This window comes from Xenopus laevis, chromosome 3S, assembly GCF_017654675.1.
Source record: "Xenopus laevis strain J_2021 chromosome 3S, Xenopus_laevis_v10.1, whole genome shotgun sequence".
Lineage (NCBI taxonomy): Eukaryota > Metazoa > Chordata > Amphibia > Anura > Pipidae > Xenopus > Xenopus laevis.
Window position 1 is genome coordinate 86,255,965 of NC_054376.1, and position 26,426 is coordinate 86,282,390.

Below are 26,426 nucleotides of genomic sequence, written 5' to 3' on the forward strand. Positions count from 1 at the left end.
GCCACACTTAGATGCAAGAAGCTGGCAATTCACTCTATGTCATGCATCTGCCCAGGTCCGTGGAAAAGAAGACAGAAGAGGAAGATGATTGTGGTGAATTAGCTTCTACAGAAATACCCTGAGCTGGTGCAGATTCTGCTAACAGGATCACTAGCCCAGGGTATCAGGTAAGAGATTATATTATCACTGTGCCTAACATTTAGCACCCCCCCAGGTGATTATACATTTTGCTCTATTTTAAACTTACAGTCAACATGTCTAGAAGACAAGAAGACACAACAAGGGGACTCCTCAGTTGACCCTTTACTTTCAGCCAGACCACTGAACCCCATTGTTACACACCTTAAATGAAACACCAGGAGCCAGAAATGGTGTAAAATGGCCACAGCATTTATTCACATTTTATCACCTGCTACCAGCAGGAGCTGCATCTCCCACGTGAGAGAAGTTCAGGGGCCCTGCTGTCGGAATGTCAGGAATCTGCAGTGTCTCGATGATAGGAAATCCAAGCAAGCTGTCACCTAGCACAAGCAGTAGTAGTGTCTGTATCAATCAATCCACAGTGCAGTCACAGGAGAGAACCTCCATTCTCCCTCTTCTAAATTTACCTGTGTAGTACTCTGGCAATGTCCTACCACTGCTGTGACAAATAAAGCTTGAAATACAGTATCATATCTCCACTGTTTTGATCCAGAGAAAGGCAAAAAAAACAGCCTGAAGCCAGTGCCAATTATGCTTCAAGAGGGAAAAAATCGGAAAACATTCCGATTGGAAACATTCCCTGGATCAAGCATTTGACATTCGTTTTAACATGAATAATTATACAATGTTTATACTATATAACCATGCCCAAACTATGCAGGAAAATATCCACATTTGGTTATTAATAGATAATATGAGAACATAAAGAAGAGAAACTCCTGACATTTCACAAAATATGCAAAGAGGGTAGGTGGGATGTTTCCAGTGTTGGACTGGCCCACCGGGATACCAGGAAAACTCCCAGTGGGCCCACATGCTGCTAAACATTTAGCCTATTCCATGGCCATTCCCTGTTTCTATGAGAACAAAGAGGCTAAATAGATAGAATAATAGATTATAGTATGTATAACTAAAATAGACTAGGAAAATAAAGGTTTAGTGAGGAGAGAAAGAATAATAGTACTGAGAGTGGGCCCCTGGTCTAAATTTTCTTGGTGGGCCTCTGGTCTAAGGTTTTTGGGTGGGCCCCTGGTGTCCCAGTCCAACACTGGATGTTTCTACCTGCTCAGAGGATAAGGAAGTGAATTTCTTCTTCCCCTGACATCACATCCCTCTCTTTCTCCACCCCCAGCCCAGCTATCCCCAGCCTTAACGCATTCCTTCTCACCCAATCACAGCTACATCTGATTCTGCCAATCTCTAAACATAGAGAGATTGGCAGCTGGTCATTCGGGTTCCCTTGTCATGCAGCATCTATGTTTATAGCTCCAGGGTTTTCCTTTAGACTGTAGATTATGGGTACATATTTTAAAGACAAGAGCAGTACAGACAATAATTAGGATTCTTTCCCACTGTTTTTTTACTGCATGATACTATAGTATGTGGGCACTTATTGGGTATATGTAAGTATATCTCTATTACAAAAAGCATTGGTCAAACATTGAATATATTGAGCTTAGCTGGGCAGAAGGTTTGACTGCTCTTCTGCTCATACTGCACTTATGGAGGGAATGCCAACAAAAACTTTGCAAGGATCAAAATAGCTCAAACCAGTAATTCATACTTTCTTGTTGTAAACAGGGCAAATAATACCCTATCTAGAAAACCAACATACACTTATTAAAGGTATGGTATTCCTGTTATCTGGAAAGCTCTGAATTACAGGAAGACCATATTCCATATTTCCTTTTTCTCTGTACAGTGCTTGTACTTAATACTAACTAAGCTTGAATGAATCCATATTGAAGGTCAAATAAACTTAATGGGGTTTATTTAATGTTTGAATGAATTTCAGCAGATCTATGGTATGGTGATCCAATTTACGGAATGGTCTCATCCTGAAAACCTCAAATCCCAAACATTTGGAACAATAGATATTTTACCTTTAGTAAATGCTGTTGTAGGCTGGATTCCATAGACAGGAGTAAGGAGCTATTATGCTTTTTTTCTTAGGCCCCTAGGTCTGCCATATCCCACATTTCTGGATCACCAATACTCCAGCATTTATGCTCTAGTGCACCACTGCTAAGCTTTACACATTTTTTGTAAAATTCTTTACAAATGTATTCTCTTTTAAGGACCATTAATGAAGAATAAAATGCAGAACACATTAATAATGTATTAGGCACAAGAAGCAAAATTCATCTATAAAAATTATCATCCAGATAGATCATACCTACAAACACCTGTGCAGCTGGTCAGCAGAAGACTTGGTGAACAGTAATCTCAAAACCCACAATAATTATGTACCATTGCTGATTGCAATTTGTTTTATCTAATTACTTTCCAAAGATAAGATAATTAAAATTTGGCAACACACTTAATAATGAAAAAGAGGTTATTGGATTTGTAATAGCTAGAATTTGCCTTAGTCTTCATCCAAGTCATTTCTTTTTTAAAGATATTAAATCCAAGATGCTTTTCAAGCCAATAATGCACAACAAAAAATTTCTATACACCTTTTTGCTCATTCTTCATCAATGAATACATCCAATTGATCATAAGAAAAAGATCTCTATTTAGAGAAGTTGGTGTGTAACAAAAGGTTTGTAGATTGGTATCATGCACTGAGTTGATGCGAGGAAATCTCATCAGTTTATATACTGTAAATAATCTGTACTCTTTGCAGCCTTGGACACAACCAATCCATCTGGTATTAGGCTGTATGGCAGATATTTGGGCAAATATACACAATTCAAATGTTTTAGCAACATAGATTCAGGAATGGATAGGTATTTCTGTAATTTTTTTGCAAAGTGTGCAAGATTTACCATGCAGATGCTAATTTGCCCCCATGCTGGTTAAATGTGCTAATTGGAATGTACTCTACTTAAGTGGGTGCCTAGAATTATTTTATAATTATGGAAGAACTAAGGATTCAGCCGAAACTGAATCCTGGATCAGTTTGCTTTTGAAACTCCTTGAATGGGTTTGTTTTCTCATTTAAATTTAGCTCCCTAGAACTATAAATTAGGTGAGCCAAATCCTTGTGGGATCCCATATTCCCACTTTAATGCAGTACAATTCTCTTGTACATTCTCTTGTACATGTTCTGGTAGTTCCATGTTTAGCTATTTCATGCCAAGACCTCACCCTGCATTCCTACAATTGTTGCTGAACTGAAACTACCATCATTCGCATAGAATTCACAGTTATGCTGGGATACAAATGTTTTGTTCTACCTGATCTATTGTTAAAGAATTTGCCTGACTATGGCCAGTACAAAATGCCTGCTGCTCCCTTAGTGAGGCCTCAGATTCAGGTCGGCAGAAGTTGTGGTTCACCACATCCATCTGTTTATAGATACATTCCAGAGATTTGTCCTCAGGATACTAATATGCTATAATAACATGCTGCTCCCAAATTATACCGTTTACAGGTTTGATTGAGGCCCTCCTATTATGTGCTTCCTACCATTGGGATTATTTACCAACAGCAGTACAGTTAGAGTGCTGAGAATCTGTCAGAACTTTCGGCAAGTGCAGCACTTTCCCACAGAACTCAGTCTCTGTATAGTCTTACAACACATTCATTGCCACTGAAATGAAGCCCACAAGCCACTTTAAATATCATAGTTACTACACTACAAATCAGTGTCAGAACAGATTCTGTTGGCTAAAATGATAAAACTAAGCACTGATGTTTGTGTGCATATACTTCGGAAGGGAAAATTTGCTCTCCCTTGTAAAGATTGGGCTCACCATAAAAAATTTGAGGTAGGAAGCTTCAGTAGGAAAAGTCAGTAGGACAAGCCAGTTGCAGGTTAGATCTTAGGAGTGAGAGTCAGGCTGAGGGTTACACAATGAGTTTTTTTGCAATGCCCACAGGATAAAATAGGAGAGGACACAATTTTTGGCACTCCTAGGGTGCCTTCGCTGAAAAAGAGAAGAGAGCAGGTCCCTCTGCACCCACAGAGCTGGCCTGACATCACAGGACTGGCTCACAGACACTCCCACTCTTGGTGGAGGCAAGGGTCTCCTCTCTGCTCGTGCTGCTGCAGCAGAGAATCGGCTGCAGTCTACCAGCATTGCCGAAGCAGCGGTGGTAAATTTTGGAGTGTCCGACCATCGCCCAATTGGAGTGGCTATACAGAGGTCCTGGTCCCATGACTCTCCAGAGGGGATGGTTATCTCTGGGTGAGTGAGCCCCTGACCCTGGGGCCACTCTATGTTGTCTCTCAGCCCAAGCTACTCTGCCACAACTGGCTGCCACTTCTTCACTGGCTGGTTTTGAACTTTGAACTAAGGAAACTTTCATACCAAGCATTAAGTGCCACAGACTTACACTGCAATACTAACTGTGACCACAGATTTGCTACACTCATACAGACTGCAATCCTATTTTTGACCACAGACTTTCTACACTCAAACAGACTGCAACCCTAACTGTAGCAACACAAAATTAATAAGTCAGTGATTGGACTTGCCCCTTAAGATGGTGATTTAAGTGGATTCAAGATGGCGACTTGAGCAGTTGTTCCCCCCATGCACTGTGTTGTTATTCTGTCAGTTCCCCCAGATACAGACACCCTAAATTACTGCAAATACTACTAAATTCACTGCCACCCCCTCTACCTCAAAAATGGGGAGGCATTCATATTCTGGCACACTCTGATGAGGCAGCAGCAGACCCCAGAAGATGATGTCTCCTCACAGCTGCCCTCACCTTCTCTACAAGCCTCCCAGATTGATTCTACACCACCTGAGCCTATAATGGGTGAGATGTTGGGCACCCTTATTAAAAGCCGTGCTGCTACCACCACGCAACTGAAACAGATAAAAAATGATATTTCATTGCTGCGCCATGATCTACAAAACAGTAGAGCGTGCACTACAGCTCTGGAAACCAGAGTTTTCCTCTTGGATGATGCTGCTGTTCTCCCTATACAAACTGATATTCAGAACATTAAACGCCAACTCCAGCAAGTGCTGACCTAGACAACAGGCTTCGTAGACATAATCGGCGCATAGTGGGCCTGCCTGAAAGAGCTGAAAGTACAATATGTTGTACCCAGCAAAGCTACGAATACAAGTTGAATACAATACTATTTTCTTTACCACCCCATCTGAAGCAGAGGATTGGCTAAACTGTAAAGGAGCACATTGAAGATCCCCCCTCTAGTCTGCAGCACTAAACATTTCAACCCCAATTGCAGCACAATCCTGTTGTGACTACACCTAACATCAGATGAACTGTCTGCACTTTTCAAGCTCCGTAAATTCTGACCTCTTACCACCCCCTCTGGATTTTCTCCAATGGATCTGGACATTCCAGAGACCCCTCTATAAGCACTTGTCCAGAGTAATCTCCCATATCACAATGGACGGCTGACTCCAGCAATTTATAGCACCTCAGAAGCCCTCACATCGGATGTGGTATGCAGTCCCCTTACTACAGGTCCCATGGCCAGGGGTGATCCTGGCCCCTCCGCTGCCTGAGGCAGCAGCAGTTTCTGCTGCCCCCCCTCCCACGGAAATTCGCTCTTAAAATACCAGGAGCAGCGTTTTTGCTGCCCCTGGTACCCAGTGGGGTGCTGCTGCCTGAGGCGACAGCCTCAACTTGCCTCATTGGCGGAGCACCCCTGCCCATGGCTTTACTTAGACGGGGGGCTACGAGTCTACGGTGCATGGAAGCATATGTCAAATACGCAGTTGTTTACTATTGGATTGGCTCATTGGATTCAGCCAAGGCCTTTGACTCTATAGAATGGCCCTACCTCCGGAGATTTGGTATACGAATAAGCATTAATGGTATCACATCCTATCCCTTCCCTCTCAAACTGGGGCATTAGACAGGGTTGCCCCCTTTCTTCATTTTTTTTTTAATAGCTATAGAACCCCTAGCTATCCTTATCGGGAACTCACAATCTATTAATGGCCTCACCATCCACAAAATTGTTGAGATAATGCCCCTGTTTGCCAATGCAGACGACTCGCTTTCTGCCCTCTGACAAACAGTGAAATGATTTGGCCAGTTTTCATGGTTACACATTAACTGGGACAAATCCCTACTTTACTCTATGGATAAACCCCAACCTCGACTTCTCCCACCAAGTGTTCCCCTTAAGTGGGTACCCTACTTCAAATACTTTGGCATTACTATCCACCCTGTAAACATTAGTCCCTTAATCTCAACCTTATTATTAACTTGATGACAGCTAACCTTCCTAACTGGGTTAAGATACCTTTAACCTTATGGGGTTGCATACATTTATTTAAATGATAAATCTCCCTAAGTTTATTTATGTGTTCCATATTGCACCAGAATACATCACAACTGATATATTCTGCCACATCAACAAAATCCATATTACCTTCGAATGGAATAGCCAAAATTGTATAACCAATTTCCGATTTTTACTGTAATGCAATGTTGGCTTGGTATAATATGATATTATGTTTGTTTACTAAAACCAATAAAAATGCAACTTTAAAAAAAAACGACACCATAAAAATCATAGAATTCCTTTAAACAGATATGCAGCATACCTCCATCCACTGAAAAAAACGATTGTCATTTCAGGATAATTCTTCATTTGAAAATACTGTATTATTTCCACATAGGAATAATACAGTTACATACCATCTTTGATTTACGTGACATTACATGACTCACATTAACATTACATTTCAGCAGTGCTGCAGTTAACCATTGTAATAAATCAGATATTTGGCTTGACTTATATATATAGAAGTACCTTCAGTTTTATCTATAATTTCAATGGAAATTTTCAGGCAACAGAAGTTTACTGATCCAACAGCAATAAAACAGGATACACTACTAGATAATAATTACTATTCTGCTGGCAGAAGACTATTCCTTTTTAGGGGGGCAATAAATAATAACCCCCAAGCTTTATACCATAAACTACTTATCGGGGTCATATTCTAGGTTTTGCAATAATTCCATGTCAGGGCCTTCTAAAATATAATGCCAGGCAAGATAAAACAAGCATTCTACCCTTTTCAGCAGGAAACCTGCCCTCTAGGGAGAATTGAATTTTATGGATATTATTTCCTTTCTGCATCAAAATACATCTTTAGCATGACTGACCTAGAAACATTGGATGCCACTGAAACAAATAATTGTATTCATATTTTTATGTAAGGCTAAGTTGTAGCCTTACAAAATAAGAATGGGACCTTGCATAATCCCTTTGTCAATGGAGTAGAATTCAAGTTGAAAAAAAATAATGGAAACATGTTTATGGAAATCAGAGAAACCTTTTTTTATAGCTTTAACTAATCACTAGCTTGATTTGAACTTGCTTGAATTGAAGCAGCTTGAGATTAACTACTGTAGCTTAAACCTTATCACGTTTTTTTTTTTAATTGTTTTTTAAATATTTAGGTCCAACAGTTCAGTAAAAAATGGAGAAACTGAATGAATCACATGCAAATCACAATCTGTTTGAGAGAAAAAATTAAGTCAGATCTCAAGATAAGATAAATTAGTTCATAACTGGATAACAGCTTGTTTGTCTACTATCAGGCAGAAAACTGCACCCCCTATTACCAACACTACCATAAATTCCAGATACAGTTAAGAATCACATGGTGGCTATTGGCCTTCCACAGCATATTTTGTACTAGCGCCATTACATACAGCTGTTTCATATTTTGTAAAGCATATGCTGCCAGTTATCTCAATTGGAATGTAAACACTGACTTTTTGGTAGGACATTGCCGATTTTTGGAGAGGGGTAAAGTATAGATCTTTTCTAAAGACAGAAATATATGTGTTGTGGGGTACTATTGCTGGGATGGCACATTTAATACTTGGATCTGGCCACAGATTTACCCCATATACTTTCATGTGTCCAGTGCAGAAATGAAGTAATATTAAGTATTAAATTTGTTGTTTTTTTTTTAACTAAGTAGTAAATGTTGTTGCCCCTTAGTAGAAAAAATAAGTTTATATTTAAATCTGCCGCTGATTTTACAATAAATCTTTTTCCATAGGAAGTAAAATATAGGGTAAAATTCCATTCAGCATCAAGAATATGCAGCTGCGTGTTTGCATAAATGTTTTCCTTCCAAAGGAAGGAAAAATAGACAATATATGTATGTACTAGGCATAACCATGCTTAATATAAAACGAGAAAAACTACACTGGAAACATACATTAGAGCAATTCTTTCCCAGAAGGCCAAACCATACCTGCCAAATATGCTATTATTTTGCATGGTGCTATAATACTCCTGGTGTGACAACCACACTTTTTGTTCAAAGTGGCAAAGTTTGTTTGGGAGATTATAAAGCCCCAGCTAACTTTATCATAAGAAACCGCTGAAAGGAAAATTGCTGTGTAACGGCTAGATGTTAGCAAAGCTCTTTTATATCCTTTTGTTATTTTTGGCAATAGTTAATAGGTGGTTTTCTAACTCCTGTAAACAATAAAGACTTTTGTCTAGAAAATCATTTGAACAGCCCTTACTTATTCTATGAATATATTTTTATCCCATTTTTTAGACGTGGAAAATAATTTCAGTACAACAAAGTCAGAAATGTGTTATTTGTATAATGTTTTCTCAGTTTGTATCTAGAGGACAACGCCAAAGACAGTATGCAAGGTAAATGTTACCTTTTAAGACACTGGGATAAAAATGTTACATAGTTTGTGTTTCTTGTAAAATAATATTTTAAAAAGCAAGCATGGGCCAATACTATTTTGTTGTTCTACCAACCTAATTAGAATGTTTTTCCAGACCCTTGTAGTGAAGTGGCCTTTTTCACTAGGACAGTGCTGATTAGCAATTAGCATTAAATCAGTCATCCCCAACCTGTATCTCGTGAGCAACATGTTGCTCACCAACCCATTAGATGTAGCTCACAGTAGCCTCAAAGCAGGTGCTTATTTTTGAATTTCTGACTTGGAGCCAAGTTTTGGAGGCATAAAGACCACGTGTTCTATGAAACAAAGCCTCCTGTAGTCTGCCATTAATCATGTGACTACCAGCCCCTATTTGCCACCCCTAGAAACCTTTTTCAAGCTTGTGTTGCTCCCCAACTTTTTTATATTAAATGTGGCTCATATGTAAAAAAGTTTGGGGACCCTGCATTACAGTAAGGTGTTTTTCAAGAGGTGAAAATAGATGTTATGGCATCTGGCAATATCAGATCAAGATTAAGATATACCAGTTCCATATCTCAGATTGTGGACAGGTAATGAATATTAGAAAAAATACTTGCTAGAGGTAGACTTTTTCAACTGAAATAAATATTTCTCAAGATGCTCAGTTTGGCCATATCTGCAGTTCCTGTCAATAACTAGTGGAAAGGGTATGCAATTTATGATGTTTTGGTTATTTTGGGCTTCTAGGCCAGTGCTATTTAAGCAAATCTAAAGATTTGACCCACCAAGGGATTTTAATTTATGCCCCCAGACTGTCCATAGGATTCATAATTGTTTAAAATTTGTTAATATAAAGTAATACAACTTTCAACCACTAGGTATAGTAAGCATTTGGTCCATTATGTAGTAATAATAGGAATAATCTCTTCTTTTCTGTCCCTGAAATTTTCCAAGCTACAGTTGCTAAACTATACATTTAAGGTCACCCAAGCAGAGCTGTATTTTGGTTAGGTGCTGCCCAAGACATGAGACCTTTGCACGCCTATTTATGAATGGACAGGGACATTGGTGGAAGTGACATTATTATGGACCTCGTGTGTGCAGTCCAATGTAACCCTCACCTCTGCCTTGTATTTCATAGATAAGTATTTAGCGGCAGTGGGTGAGGTTTTTGGGGTTTTTTCCAAAAGGTTTTACTTAACAACCAAGCCCCCCCCCCCAAACTTTTAACACCTATAAAACTTGAACACCTACATGGTAAATACACAAGTAAAGTTGGTTTTACTTTACATAATTTTTGCACGTATATGCAGATTTATTCAAGTTGTTAAAAAAACTGAGCTGAGCTATAACAGTGACATTTTGTGGAATTAAAAGAGAAGGAAAGGTTAAAACTAAGTAAGCTTTATCAGAAAGGTCTATATGAATATGCCAGTAAAAACTCAAAGTAATGCTGCTCTGAGTCCTCTGTCAAAAGAAACGCTGCATTCTTGCCTTCTATTGTGCACACATGGACTTCTGTATCAGACTTCCTGATTTCATCTTAAACCTCCAGGGCAGGGCTTGAGCATGCTCAGTTTACTCCTCTCCCCTCCATCCTCCCCTCCCTGCTGTAATCTGAGCTCAGAGCTATGCGCAAGCAGGGAGAGACTCAGGCAGGAAGTTATGCCACAGCAAGTCAATATGGCAGCTGCTATCCTAAACAAACAAAGAAGGTGTATAGAGCTGTTTACTCAGGTATGAAAAAGCATTCTAATGAATAAAAATGGCTTGCACTGTTGCGACTAATCTATTGGCAATAAACTTGGTAGCTTTCCTTCTCCTTTAATAAACAATTCATTCTTTTTAACCTTCTCTACTATGTTCCTACGTAACTATGTAATTATAGTGAATGACCCATACCTGTATAATCCATTTCTTCGCCACTTTTCTACACACTGCCCTCAGTGTTTAGTTAATTCAATACAATGGATATTTTTTTTCCTTCACTTTCTTTGTTTAAAGGTTTAATGGGAGAGCAAATTGACTTTGTACAGTGAAGGAAACTGAGTAGTTAATTGCATAGCAGGGTGTTTAAGCACAGTTGTAATTGCAGAAAGAATTTCAGATGAGCTAATTTAAGGGTGCACATGTTAAAAATCTTTAAATCTTCAATGGTGAATTCTAATAAAAGCTGAACTATTCTATTGTTACCGGAGACTATCACCTTGATAATTATATTAATAATATGAGTGGCTTTTCCTTGCCCCGCCCTGTCTATGTATCTCTTCAAAGCACAGAAATATCAAATAGTGCAGCCCAACTTTGCAAATTTCCCTTAAAGGAGAAGGAAACCCCCTGGGCGCAAAACCCCTCCCCCCTTGTGTTGCCCCCCCTCCCTCCTCCCCCCTGGCCTACCTGTCCCCCTGGGCAAATGCCCCTAACTTGTTTCTCACCCCTCTGCGCAGGTCCTGTCCATGGAGTTCACAGTCACCATCTTCTCCCACGCGCCTCTTCTTCCTGCTTTGACCGGCATCTTCTGGCGCATGCACAGTAGGAACATTTACCGGTACGGATCTACTGCGCATGCGCCGAATGTCACGAAGTGAAATCGGAAAACTTTGTGACATTCGGCGCATGCGCAGTAGAGCAAGAACTGGTCTAATAAGCGCAAAATGTAATAAGTTAGTCAATAGAAAGACAGCAAATAGGAAAAGGGAATTGACTTGTTTGCTAACGTTATGACCAGCTGATGATGTTAGACTAGGTAGGTTGTCCTAAGAGTTGAGTGTTGAGCACATGTTTTTGCAATATTCTTGTTGCCTCTAACCTTTCCCTGCAAAGTATTTATTTTTTATGGATACAGGAGACCTTGGCTTTTCTGGATAAGCGAGTTTTTCTATAATTTACACCTCCATAACTTAAGTTTGTTAAAAAACATTTGAACCTCAAATAATATTGGTCACCAATATGAATTCATGCAGCTTAGTTACCATCAAGTATAAGGCACTGAAATCATTTTTAAAGATTGGAATTATTTGATTAAAATAGACTTTATGAGAGACAGCCTTCCCATAATTTGGAATTTTATGGATAAGCAATTCCATACATGTATATTGGTATAGGAAGTCTGTGAAAACATTTCAGATTGTTTCCTTTTCTCTTTTGTTCCCCCCCCCCTCTGACAATTAATAAAATGCAATGCTCTAGCACAGTGATCCCCAACCACTGGCTCATGAGCAACATGTTGCTCTCCAACCCCTTGGTGTTGCTCACAGTGGCCTTCAAACAGGTGCTTTTTTTTTTAATTTAAAGGCAAGCTTTAGTTTGCCTTTAAAAAACATGTGTACTGCCAAACAGAGTCTCCAGTTGGCTGCAAGTCAACAAAGAAGTTACCAATACCCAGTCACAGCCCTTATTTGGAAGGCCCAGTAACTTTTTGCATGCTTATGTTGCTCTCCTACATTATTTTACACTTGAACAAGGCTCAGCGCCGATCCGTGCCTTTACGCCGCATGAGGCGGTCTTCCGTTGCCGCCCGACCCCTCCTCATGGCACTCGCATTTTCTGCGCAGGAGGGGGTTGGGTCGCTGCACGACGTTAGTGCAGAGAGCACAATTGCGCTCTCTGCACTAGAAGCCATATTTCCGACTTGAAAACCGGAAATTCGTCTCTTAGTTACCAGGAGCGGCATTTTTGCCGCAACTGGTAACCAGGGGGGCGCTGCCGCCTGAGGCGAGTGGATCAACTCGCCTCATTGGTGGAGCACCCCTGACGAGGCTCACAGGTAAAAAAAGGTTGGGGACCCGTACTCAAGCATACTGTATATATAGACTTCTAAAAAAAATGGAAAACAGTGATACAAAATATGACATATCTTTAAATGAATGTTGTTTCGCATATATAAAGACAATGGGGCAAGTAAAGGAAAAAATAGCAAATTTAGAAAATTTGTATCTGCCCCACCATCGACAAAAGAACATACCTCCCAACTGTCCCGTTTTTTGCGAGACAGTTACAATTTTGACTGCTCAGTCCTCCATCCACTTCTTGCGTGTGGAGGTGATTTTAACTTTTTGAAAATAAAGACTTATTTTTAATGGATTTATGTTCTCAGAGGTGCTCTGTAATTCAATTTTATTTATTTTATTTTTTTATTTATTTATTTTATATCCTATTATTTTATGAACTACCATTATAAACAGCTGCCACTTTTACATCTTATTATCTACATCACCTCCTCCATGTTAATATGCCACATACATCATTGCTTGATAAATCCTCTATAGGATTGTACCCACTACAATTGTATGGGGAAAAAACATTTGTGAAGTTTGAAAGAGAGAATTTAACATATTTATGATTTACGATTTTTAGTAATTATATGATGTGTTCTGAAAATACACCCCCCACACACACACACACCAGAATCCTGCATTGAAATCTATTTTCCAAAAGAGAAACCAGATATTTTTATATTTAATTTGGAATTTTGCTGTAGGGCTAGACGTGTTCTTAGTTTACCAGGTGTCCTCCCACCCCCTTGCCTTTCCTCCCAGCAGCCTATTAACAGAACAATGGGAAAGTAAGAAGAAAACAGCTACCCGACACCTGCATTGCTATAAAAAAAATATTGGTAAATATTACAATAGCAATCAATAGTAAAACACCCATGACTTCTCCAGTTTCAGTGAGTAGGAGAAACTGAAAGCAGTTCCATTATCAGACAGAATGACCTGAGATGGCTGGATACACACCAAAATTACAGCTGAAAAAATACATGTATTTACCAACATTTAAAATTGTAGAATTATTTGCAATGTACACAGTGTAATAAACAATAAACTCATGACAGAATCCCTTTAAAAACCTAAATATGACCTTGTGTATCTTATCTCAGTTTTTGCTCTTCATGCATGAAATATATTTTGCCAAGTCTAACTAACAATGAGCAACTATAACCATTAAAGACAAGAAACCATTTAGACAAGAAATGATTAGCACTGTTAACCCATTGTTACGGTTCTGCACCTTGAAGCACATCCAGCTGTCAGTTGGAAACAAAGCTGCAAGTTAAAGCTTTGGTCAGTTAATTAGGTATGTTGGACCTATCCTGTGATCAGGCTGAAAATAGCCGCAGGTAAAAACATCCCAACGTATCTGTCAAAGCTTTACATAGTACATGTAACAGGTGCGCCTTAATTCTTATCTTTAATGTTTATCCTACATACAAACAAAAAAAACAAAATTACACAGTTTTATATACAGAACCCCATTTTTATACCCTGAAATGTATGTGATTTACTTTGTACATCATATTATAAATACGTCCCATATTATAATATAAGCAACACTTGTTCAACATATTTGTCTAACTTTGTCCTATCAGACACTAGTGATGGGCAAATAACTTCGGCAGGTGCGAATTTGCGGTGAATTTCTGGAAATAAATTTGTGATACCGCTGCGAAAATTCGCCAGCGTCAAAAAAGTCGATTGTGTAAAAACCGTCACACTGCATCATTATTTGAACGCCCATTGAATTTAACACTGGCGTCAAAATTGACCGGGGTGTCAAAATTCGTGTTTCAAAATTTTTTTGCTGTTTCATGAATTTCGCCCATCATTGTCAGACACCTTTCATACCTTAGATTAACAGAAAAGTGTATTCTTGCACATACGATATAAACGATGTGTTTAAGGGGCAGATTTATCAAAAACTGAATGTTATTTTTTCCACGATTCTAATTTTATTATACCCAAACTCACACATTCAAGTTATATTATCGAAAACTGAAATGTCTGTAAATTAATAAGAAAAAATAATTTAAAATTTGAATTTGAAAGTGCATTTTTTTATCAGAAAATTCAATGGATTCGTGTTTTTTTGAGACACAAACTCAATCATTAGCGTTTTTCTTCACCCTCGTTTTTCATGCTAGTTTTTGCCATTCATGTTTTTCCATGAACAAGCAAACAGTTGAGATTTGAGTTTATCTGAGGTAGAAAAATCCTCACACAACTCACAAATTCGATTCTTGATAAATATGCCTCTAAATGTCAAAGAATTATATTGTAAGTATCTTGAATCTTCCCAGCTAATTGGTTTTGACTTTTGAGAATATGAATGTAATTGGGAGACTTAGAAAGAGAGAGAAGAGGCAGTTAGATTATTAAATGCCATATACAGATTTTTCAGCTGTTTACTTATGCCTGAGGACTTCACAACACGAAGCCATTAAACTCATTACTTGAGGGAAGGCCCTACATAGCACAGTAGAATATTGTTTTGTAAAATAAGGAGCATATTTAATATATGTTTAAAATGTTTTAATCCCAAAGTTCTGCCAGGTAAATATAACTGAACAATGTGACAAATGAATAACAGACAAAAACAATTTACAGTCTTTACACCATAAAGTATATAAATGTATGTTTTTTCATCTATTAATTCTTCATCTTTTATTTTATACAGGTCATAGAACTCCACGGTGAATATCCTCCTATTTTTCAATACTTTTTCAATTACTTTTCATAATTGACAGGTTTCAGTGAGTCTTGGGACATGAGTACATGCCATAACATCAACAGTGTGTTAATAACTTCAGGCTAATCGCATAAGTGGATTTATAAGCACTGCTATATGCAAATAAAACCGCTATATAAGACTATTTAGTAAAAGCCAACTAGTTATTTGGGAGCTCCCCGCAAAGTTTTTTAATGCACCAGACTAAAATTGACATCTTACTGTTGTTGTTAGGTTTTGATATCTGGGTTATGAGGCTCAATTTGGTGGGTGGTAGTAGTTTTATGTTTTGTTTGCCATATATATATATATATATATATATATATATATATATATATATATATATATATATATATATATATATATATATATATTTAGTGTGTGTTTATATGTACAGTATATATATATATATATGTGTATATATATATATATATATATATATATATATATTTATACTGTACATATATACACACACTATAATATAAAAAAAATTGAATGGAAAGATGTGCTAACCCTAAACCTAAACACTTTCAAATTACAATGGTGGGGGTCTGACACGGTCATTCATACCGACTGAAAAATAAATGTGCCCTCAACAGCTCAATAGCCCAATAACAGGTGTACGGGGGTCACTTGTAAACACACACTAGCATAATTTCATACTTTTGTACTCATTCTATTGATCACCAGTCAATATAGCAATATATGCATGTTTCCATATTGGCTAATATAAATATCTCACCAATCAGCCCTTAGGCCAATAAAACTGACAGTCCATACATGTGCAGTTGTAGAGTCATTTATTGTTTTTCCTACTGTAAATACAAAGTTCCTGTGTGTACAGAATACGCACATAGTTACTTTTAATCTAGATTAACAATCCACTATCAAATGTTCTTCTTTATATAAAATGAATAAAGGAGAAATGTCTAACAAGCCTGGAAAGCACAATTATTTGACTGCAACCCAGTATATTTATATACCAGCACTATGCAGAATCTGCTGAATAACCAACAATTAAATCTCTAAGACATCTGAAAATGACAGTGGCTTGGGGAGATGCACGTTTGTTAAACTAATCCAGCATGACTATGTGGATCAGATGTGTCTATAAAGCATGTACAGTACATTATGTAAGCTCTGTATCCTTAAATCGTGTTAAATACAGATACAGCGGCCAATTTGTATAAAAGCACTGCTAAACCAGTTTATGCTTTGTATTCAGAATGAAAACAGCCCTTTTATCCTGCCCTCAATGAAATAAACCATGTAACATAAAAAATGAGCTGTTTATAATGTGCTGAATGATATATCTATTATATATCGCCGAGTCCTACATTTATAAACAACACATGAGTATATGGTAACCATCTGCCACATGGACAGGATTGTCAATTGTTTTGTTTTTGCTGCACTTGGTATAACATAGAAGAGATTAACTTGTGTTTTATATTCCACTACAGTATTTTCATCAGAACCCTAATTTAACTGTGGGCACTGCTACGTGTGTGCAATATACTGATGTGTTCATTTGGTAAATGATGCAATGGCGTAACTACTAGGGTGCAAGTGCACCTGGACCTGCTGGAGTCATTGCAGCTACAGGGTGGCCCAAATGTAAAATCGCCAATGTCTTGGCAATGGGCCTGGGCCAATTGTCACCTAGTTACACAACTTAAATGAAGTGCATCTCAAGGGCTGGCTGGGTGAAAACTGCCTGTCTATATTTCCAAATTATGAATTCCAGCCAGGAAATTGAAGTTAGGACCAGTAACAGACCAGTTAGGTCTGTTACTGGTTAGGACCAGTAACAGTAATTTTTTTTTTTAAAAAAAAATTGTTTCTTTTTAATGAAAAAAAAACACCAACACAGTTTAAACTTTTAATTCGCAAAGCTTTTATTAAGAAATTACTTAACTGATTCTCTACTAACGTTCCTCTTCTGAAATGTCGACAGGGCGATAATCCACCGTGCGGCATTCAATTTCTCCTCCCTGCCTTCTATAGGAGATAGCCAAGGAGGAGAAATCAAGCGCCGCACGATGGATCGTCGCCCTGTCGCTGCTTCAGAAGAGGAGCGCCTGCAGAGAAACGGTAAATAATTTCTTAATAAAAGCTTTGTGAATTAAAAGTTTCAACTGTGTTGGTTGTGTCTTTTTTTTCGTTAAAAAGAAACAATTTAAAAAAAAAAAAAAAAATTACTGTTACTGGTCCTTTAATGACATGGTGATCAGCCAATCCCTGATCGCTGCATCACCAGTCCTGCCTCTAATGTCATCAGCCCCTCCCCTGACATTACCGGCCCGCCCCGACACCACTGGCCCACCCCGACATCATTCGCCTGCCCCCTGCACAGATTCACCGAAAAGAAAAGGTGGCAACCCTATCTTCCATTCATGTGACCTGCACTTTGCACTCTGCATGCAAGTTGTATCAGTGCAAGTACTTTTGTGAATAGCATTTAGTGGATGCATTATGCACTTGCTATCATAAATTAGCCCTACTGTTTACAACTTGCTGATCTTACCAGCCTGTTAACCCCAATGTATTCAGAGCGATAAACACAAGCACCACATATGAACCCAGGGTCTGCCAGAACTCAGGAACATACAAAGCCCCTATTAGCAGTAGAAATACATATGTATAAATGTGCAGAACAACCACAGTATATAAAGCTGTACATTTTAACAGTACAGGTAAGGGATCTATTATCCAGAAACTCATTATGGAGGACCATCTCCCATAGACTTCATTTAATCCAAGTAATTAATTTTTAGTGAGTTCTTTTTCTCTGTAATAATAAAACAGTACCTTGTACTTGATCCAAACTAAGATATAATTGATGCTTATTGGAAGCAAAACCAATCTATTGGGTTTATTTAATGTTTAAATGATTTTCTAATAGACAAGGTATGAAGAGCCAACTTATGGAAAGATCGATTATCCGGAAAACCCCAGGTCCCGAACATTCTGCATAACAGGTCCCAAATCTGTACCAATACAGGTGGGGAGGGGTATATTGCTGATATTGACAAATGAATTGGATAAATATGTTGATGTTCAACAATACAAGTAATTATTGTATCCCAACATAACTACAGTGCTGTATGTATAGGTTTTAAACAATAAGTTGCATACAACAGGAACAGGCACAGAAGACTTACAATCTAAGGGAATATGTATCTCTCACTTGAGGCTCTGCCTCTCCCTCCCACTAGTGAAGAGAGTGCAATTTTAAAAATGGAATTAAGGCTCTTAAGGTAAAGTGCATAGGAATTTATGTTTTTAATAAAAAGTTAAGACCTGTTAAGTAAGCAGTCTTCCCCAGTGCCTTTTTATTACTTTATTGCAAAGGCTCTACAATTGTAAAGCAATCCCTACAATGCCCAATAGATGGCAGTACTCACAAACAGTGACTAAATGAAAATGCTAGCAATATTCTCCCCAAACAATACACATTTACATTAGCACTGAACACTGAATGCTTACTGAATGTAATTTACTTTTTATCTTAAAACCTTGTCTGAAATATAATAAATATTTCAATGCTGTAATTTTCACATGAATTCAAAGTCTGCTGTTTCATATGGATGATCACAGGGCAGAACCCAAGCTGAATTTTGGTATGTGCTAGTTCACTATGGGTTATCATAAATACCCATCTATTTATGATAAGTGAAGATAGAAAATCCAGAAAAAAACATCAGATTCTAGCAAAAGAAGTGTTTTATACCTGCCCATGTGAGTGTGTTTATAGATACAGGGTAACCGTTTGAGTGAGGTCTCAGGGCTAGATTATTTAGGTAACCAAGCAATACAAAACTCCAAAGATTTGCTCCCTAGTGGCAGAGTTACTGGTGTCAAAAGTATCCAAGGCTTTAAGGCATTGCATCCATTGTGCCTGTGCCTTTACTTCCAAATACAGTAGCCTTTCTGAACATAAGAGATCCAAAACAATTAGCTGTGAACATTTATATAAATAGGAGATATATATATATATATATATATATATATATACACATACATCTCCTACAAATTTACTAATATAAGTAATATATAGCACCAGTGTAGATACCAGCAGCTACAAGAAATTAGTATTGATTGCAAGTTAGAAAATGAAAACAAAGATCTTACTGGTTGCTATGAGTAACTGAACAGGTGCACATTTTTTGCAACCGCATCAGTAAACCAGTCCCTATATCTTAAGAGTTGTGGTTGTTTTAGCTAGTTCTGTTTTCATGCTTCCATACAATGTAGAATGAAACATTCAGAAATGCAGCTAATTCCATACCCAATAATGAAACAGAACTCTATTAAGCTTGACAGAAGCACCAGATACAATTAACATGGGAAGGTCACAGACTCCAATTGAATTGTTCATCCATAACTCATAACATCAACGGACCTTTAACCAATCCTGAATGAATGACGTTTATAGTTTTCATTACATATTCCTCATTTTACATATACAGATTTGCCACAGGGGCCCCAGTTGGGTACATATGATGTGGGGTGGCTGCGGTCCTATACAATGTAGAAGAAATATGTAATCAGAGATCTCTGGTAGCCAGAGACTTCTGGGAATTGTATTTCAGCAGTAGCAGGTAGGTCACTTGCTGAGTATCCCTGATGTATACACTTAAATCTACTATGAATAAACGAATATTAATATTTTTTTATATTTTTTCACTGTCATGGGGGCTCCTCTGTGGCTGTACAGCCAAGACAGATGCTCTAACCACTACACCTTATGCACTTGAACAAGGCAAGATATGTCCTTATGCATTAGACACAGGTGCAGTTTTTTATTGCATTGGCCACACCCAGCCTCCAGATCTGCTTTTGTGTTTAAACACTGGTGTATATAGACTAGAATTCATCAATATCATCATTCAGCTGGATCTCATGGCTATCCTGATGACAGAACGAAGACACAATAGCAAGGGGAACATTGCCGAGACATGCCCTACTCCGTCATTTATGCCAGAAACAGAAAAATACCGATGACTGGAAATGACAACTTGTATTAAAGCTGCCTATTGAGGCTAAAGTGGATTAGTGTATTCACTGCTGCTAATCCAATTACGCAGTCTAATGCCTGACATGGAGCATTTTGTGCAAAAGAATGATAATCAGGTTTTCCTGAAAAAACATGAGATTCAAATTAAGTTAAAGCATAGAAACTGATTTGGTCTCATTCCTAAATACACAGAATATGGAGTATTATTATTAGAAATGACAATAGGGCTCATACCATTTCCTGTCAAAAGGCCATTTGTGAGTTTGTATTAATCGGAATACATTATATTCAATGCAAATCAGCATTCCAGATACAATAAGTCTAGAGCTGTGTACATGTAACAGCCCAGTTCCAACTGACCTGGCTTTCACACAGATCAATATGTATTTCATTTTTGCCATTTCTAAGACTGTTAAGCCCTGAAAACCAAACATAAATAATTCAGTCAGTGCTAGACAAAGCATATGCTTTCAGCTGGTCACAGTGGAACACTCAAAGCTCATACATTTCAGCATGGTGTTCTTCTGTGCTCTAGGCAGCCAATGATACATTTCAGAATATTCTGCTTCTGTGCTGTGGGGAACAGTGTGTCAGTGTTAATGCGTGGATATTTGTCAACCTGTAACTGTAGGTGGGTAAACCTAGTATTATTATGGACTATTTGTAAAGCGTGCACATCTGAGCAATACAAGGGGGAACAGAAACAAAGCAAGACACAATTACTGAGGCCCGAGTTCTCATTTGTAAAGATTCCCACTGCATCTTTTATTCTGAGATAAACTGGTTGGGAATCGGCATTGATCTTGTTATATATAAGGCTAAATCACTGTAAATTGGTATCAAATCAAACCACTATATTAGATTCATTGATCTCAGACTAATTCATTTCATACAGTAGCAGTTCCATATTCTGCTTCATTTCCATATATGTTTTTTAGTATTCACTGTCAGGGGGCATAACCATGGAAACAGCAGATTGCAGGGGGGGTGCAGCATTTTTTAGGGCCCTGTGGGGCTGTAAACCTGATTGTTTTTTAAACAAGATTTGGAAGCAATTACAAAATAAATACATTAAATAATAATGAAATACCAATCAAAATGTTCTACATAAATCAACCCAGAACTGGTTCTTTGCCAATTTGTCAGTCCTAACCTGCTTAAAATTCCAATGAAACCCACTAACACTTTCACATTGTCACAGAGCTCAGGCGAGGCAGAGTTTCTGTCTTGTTTCTGTACGAATTTTAATCTGAACCCACTAAATACTAAAAACTTTCATAAAAATGAAAACATTTCTTGAAAATCCAACACCCTTTTCTTTCAGATTTGGACTTCCAAGAAATTGACTTTAGCATTAAAACCATCGGTTTCACGTACTTGGGTAGCATTATTGTCACACGGCATAAATGTTCACTCTAATTTCATCTCGGCTATGTGCGCAGATTTTACATTGTTGTGCTCAGTTTTTAAACACTGTGTGCTCTGATCAGAATTAATACAACTTATTTGTGTGCTCCACAATTTTTTGTGTGCACTGGCCTCAAAATGTGTGTGCACACGTTAAAGGGAACATTGCATGGCATTACAATCTATTAAGCAATCTTCTACAATATTTATATATGCCCATTGCCAGGTATCAGAGTGGAAAAACAACAATCCTTACATACATCCTCAGAGGCTGACCATCCAAAAATATTTTATTACATAACCCATTTTTATTTGTATCTTAGTTATTATTTCTCCTGAAATATAAAACCAAAAAGATGTTAAAACAGCAGGCAAATGCCCCATGTGCTACGGTAAAGCATATTTTAAAAACACACAAATTAATAGGTATAATAGGATACCATGGTTGATACTGTATGGGTCATTCATTTAAATAACCATGTTTTTAAAAAAAAAACTCTTTGGAAATTTTCCCCTTACCTCCATTTCTCCATTACCTCCTATGAACTTAAGTACCCTAGTGGCTCCTTGCATGTTCTTGTCGCCAATAAAAAAAACTCCATATTCTACTCTCAGATGATATTTAAATAGCTACATCTGCTAGATTGTTCAGTCTGTAAGAAGGGCCCGGTCATAATCCATATTTGTTAATATATTGTATTTATATATAATTTAATATTGCACAATTTGCTAGGGCTGTATAAATGAATCATGATGATCACTGTGAATGTATCATACCTTTTAGTATTGTTGCTTTAGCTATTTATGATGGTTGGTGAATGTATAGGGCTACTATCTACACAAGGTAGACAAAGAAAAATGTAAGAATCTGGAATTTCTGAGAAAATGCAAACCTTTTGAGTTTCCAAATAGAATTACCTTATTAAGACTAAGATAATTGGCTTTTTCATTAGAATGCTGCCTTCTGCAAAAACAGAAATATGACTCAGACACTGTATTTTTTCTTTCACTACTTGGTTATTCATGATAGATGACGAGAGTTAACCTCTGCCAAAAGACAGTTACCGCTCCCAATACTTATAGTAACCACACGACCTTCTTTGTGCATTATTTTTACATAATTAATCTAATAAGAGAAAACAATCTGTCATATTGTCATTATAAATCATTTGCAAACTCTTTCCAACTAATGAGGTTAATGTAAAGCTGGGACTTGAGAAGATATCTAGGCAGACCCTGTGCAGAGTGTGAGCTACTACATTTACACCCTTGCCAAGAGTATGGGGAATGAAATTATTAAGACATTTATTCATGGGGTTCAGGGGAATAGCTGTTTTTCTGTACAGGATGACAGCTAAAACTAGAGGACATAACCAGCTAGAGGTTGTCTTTATGTAATTATGAAAACAACATTATACCATTAGGCTTCCCTGGAGATTTTTTTCCAAATTTTAGAGCAGAATTTACAGAGGTCGGATTAAAACAAAACAGTAATATATTCCAGGCCATTTTTTGGGACTTCCAAACAAACAATAGCAGCATGGCCATGCTAAAAGAATTGTATTAATGTCAGCTTCTGTTTCATAGTTTCAAAGTCTGCAGGATATCACTTTAAAGTTACTTTTTTTTCATGTGATGGTGGATTTTCTTCCTCAAACACAGTAATTGTTAAAACTGTAATGTAGGGACCACATTTGGATAGGAGCTCAGGCTTATACCTGAGAGGCTTCCACTGCAGGGGATCCATTTTCTGTCTAATACTGGCAATGGAAACTAAATCTTTGGAAAACTGCTTATTCCTTACAGTAAAAGTATGGGATCTGTTAACCAGAACCCTGTTATCCAGAAAGCTCAAAATTATGGAAAGGCGATCACCAATCGACTCCATTATAATCAAATAATTAATTTTTTTTACTGTAATGATAAAACAGTACCTTGTACTTGATCCAAACTAAGATATAATTAATCTTTACTGGAGGCAAAAAATCCTATTGAGTTTATTTATTGTTGAAATTATAGTTAGCAAACTTAAGGTATGGAGATCCAAATTACTGAAAGATCCCTTATCCAGAAAACTGCTGGTCGCGAGCATTCTGGGTAACAGGTCCCATACCTGTACCACTAAAGACTCATTTGAGAACAACTGAAGCCTAAGCCTTTACTGAAGACACAAGTATTAAGTATTGTATTCCGCTTGCAACCCTTTCCTCTTCCTATGAGGGCCCAGCCGCCTACAGTAACACAGCAAGAGTTATCAGTCAAAAAAAAAAAGTAAACAAATGGAAATTATCCCTAAAAAATGGTGTCATGGATCTGCCAGATTCACATGTTTTGGACAAATTCCAATTAATTATTCCAGAATTTTTGTATAAAATATTAACATGGTTAAGATTTTTCTGTGAAACTGGATAAGAACCAAAACAGTACAGTGTATTAATGCACAGACAGCAGGCCAGTTTCATGCTTAATGGAATTTTCTAGCAGAAGCACAGGCTTATGAGCCACAAAGGAACCCCCGTTACCTATGATGTATACAGAGGCCTTTGTATGCACAATATGTACTGTACAATAAACAGTATGCCAACACTTTTTGTGTAATCGGCTATGCCACATAAGAAAGGAGGATTTTATTTATCATAAATATTAATACTGGTAAAGCTACAGAACCCCAGTATTCTAAGCAACTTCTCAGTTGTTCAGCTTTTAGCTTTCCTATTCTGCCTCTTTCTAGCCTGCACGTGATAACAGTGTCTGTGTTTTGTGGATACTGACCCTGGAAACTAAAAACAGAGACTGTGAGGCATACATGCTATTTATATTCTTGTTTTATATTCCTTCCTTTCCAGGCTCTCTACTTTTCTGACTTCCTAACTGCCATATGGTTGTTGATAGAGAAACTAAGCCTAAGATACCAGATACAAGCCTCAAAACAAAAAGGTAATTCACTTTAAAATCATCAAGTTATCTTTGAATTCTTCTGTATACATTGTATTATCATTAAGGAAAGTAACCCCCTTTGACAATATATACAACCGTTATCTTTACAAAAACCCAGTGCAAATGTTACTTTAAGACCACTATGTGTAACTGTCCACAATTAGTTGCCACATCCAGTAACAGCAATGAATGTACAGGGTTCTCCTCATTCTATAGTATTAAAACAACCAACCTATCGCTAGATACATGATAAATCCATTGCTCTAATTGAAGCTTAAATTATGCCAGTGTTTGCTGGAGCGGTGTCAGATATAAATGATGTTCTGACTCAGAGAGGAACCCCAGATGTCACCTAAGGTGTTTCTCTGTGATTCTCCTCTGTAATGTTGCAGTTTATTAAGTTTTAAAATCAGAAGTTTTATTTTTGCTTCCAAAATACAAACCCCTCCCCACAGTCTTTCATGTAATCTCTCTAAATTTAAGCAATAGCAAGTTCATGATTTTACAGCTTTAGGATTAAATTATTATAGCATATTAAATTGTGACTATCATCAAAGTATTTCTCTAGGGTTTTTTTTTACCTAATTAGTAATACTTGTGATATGTAATACTGAATTTAATAGCCACTAGGTCATACTTTTGCTAATAGTAATAATTTTTAAGATTCCTTCTCAGAAAAAGATTAATATTATGTGGCCAAGTTACTGGTTATATGGAAATTCTGGAATATAAAATGAACCATGCAGCTCCATATAAAATCCTACACAAATTATATCAAGGGGGTCCTCTCTTTGCTCATATAACTGCACTATAATACATACAGTAGAAAACTTTAATTAGCAACTATTGCATCAATTATAACAACTACCTTGCAACTCAGGGGACTAAAGATAAGAAATATATCAATTAATATATCAAATTTAGAAATGTCCATATAGTCAGGACCCCCTCTCAGAGCTGCTCCAGGGACAGTGTCAGACAAGGCCTGTGAGACACCAGGAAAAACCCAGTTGCCCCTGTCAAGCCCAGGGCTGCTCCCCTGATTGGCCACCCAAAGATGGCAATACACAGTATGGACGTGATGTGACATTGATGTGACCCAGTCCAATGCTGTCCAGAGAGACATGAGAAGGTGTAATATTAAATTTTATACTTCAAAGTTATAAAAAAAGTTTTTTTTTTAAAAAAAAAGCCTTTATTTTTCTGAAATAACTGATTGGAAGATTAACAATCCCTTGGAACTGTCTCTATACTCTACTCTATATGATGCTTTAGAATTCCCTATCTCTCGTAGATAAAGTGTTTTCTGTTGCAGATAAACGGTTTATAACTGAAGCAAAAATTTTGGAATTTCCAGTGATTTTCCATAGCCACACTTGTGTGTTTTTTTTACATTATGAGGAGCTGTCTGTCTTTGGCACAAAGGATTTCACACTCATTGTATGCTACAATGTTCTTGCATACTCTGTATTTATACTGAACAGTTATCCCTATGGTAGTACATAATAGGTAGTCAATGATATAGAGTGTATAACGTTCTTAGAAGGCACCCAGAATTTCCATGGCAACTAATGATCTCTGTCAACTATTTGTCCTTGTTAGATGCATTGTTCACCAGGTCATGTGACCTGCCTGACACAATACTCAATAATGCATTGAACCTACACAATTCTAGTAAATTGAATAGAAAGACAAATTCAGAAACCATTACAAAATGATGTGCAAAATACACATCTTTATCATAGCAATTAGATTAGGGTTAAGTTGAATTGCTCCTTTAATG

At 37.4% G+C, this 26,426-nt stretch overlaps 1 protein-coding gene across 1 annotated transcript in view; it reads right to left on the reverse strand.

The window, feature by feature from the left end:
* The window catches only part of nav3.S (neuron navigator 3 S homeolog), a 386,349-nt gene that overhangs the window by 196,958 nt on the left and 162,965 nt on the right, over nt 1–26,426 (reverse strand). The window lies entirely within an intron of this gene.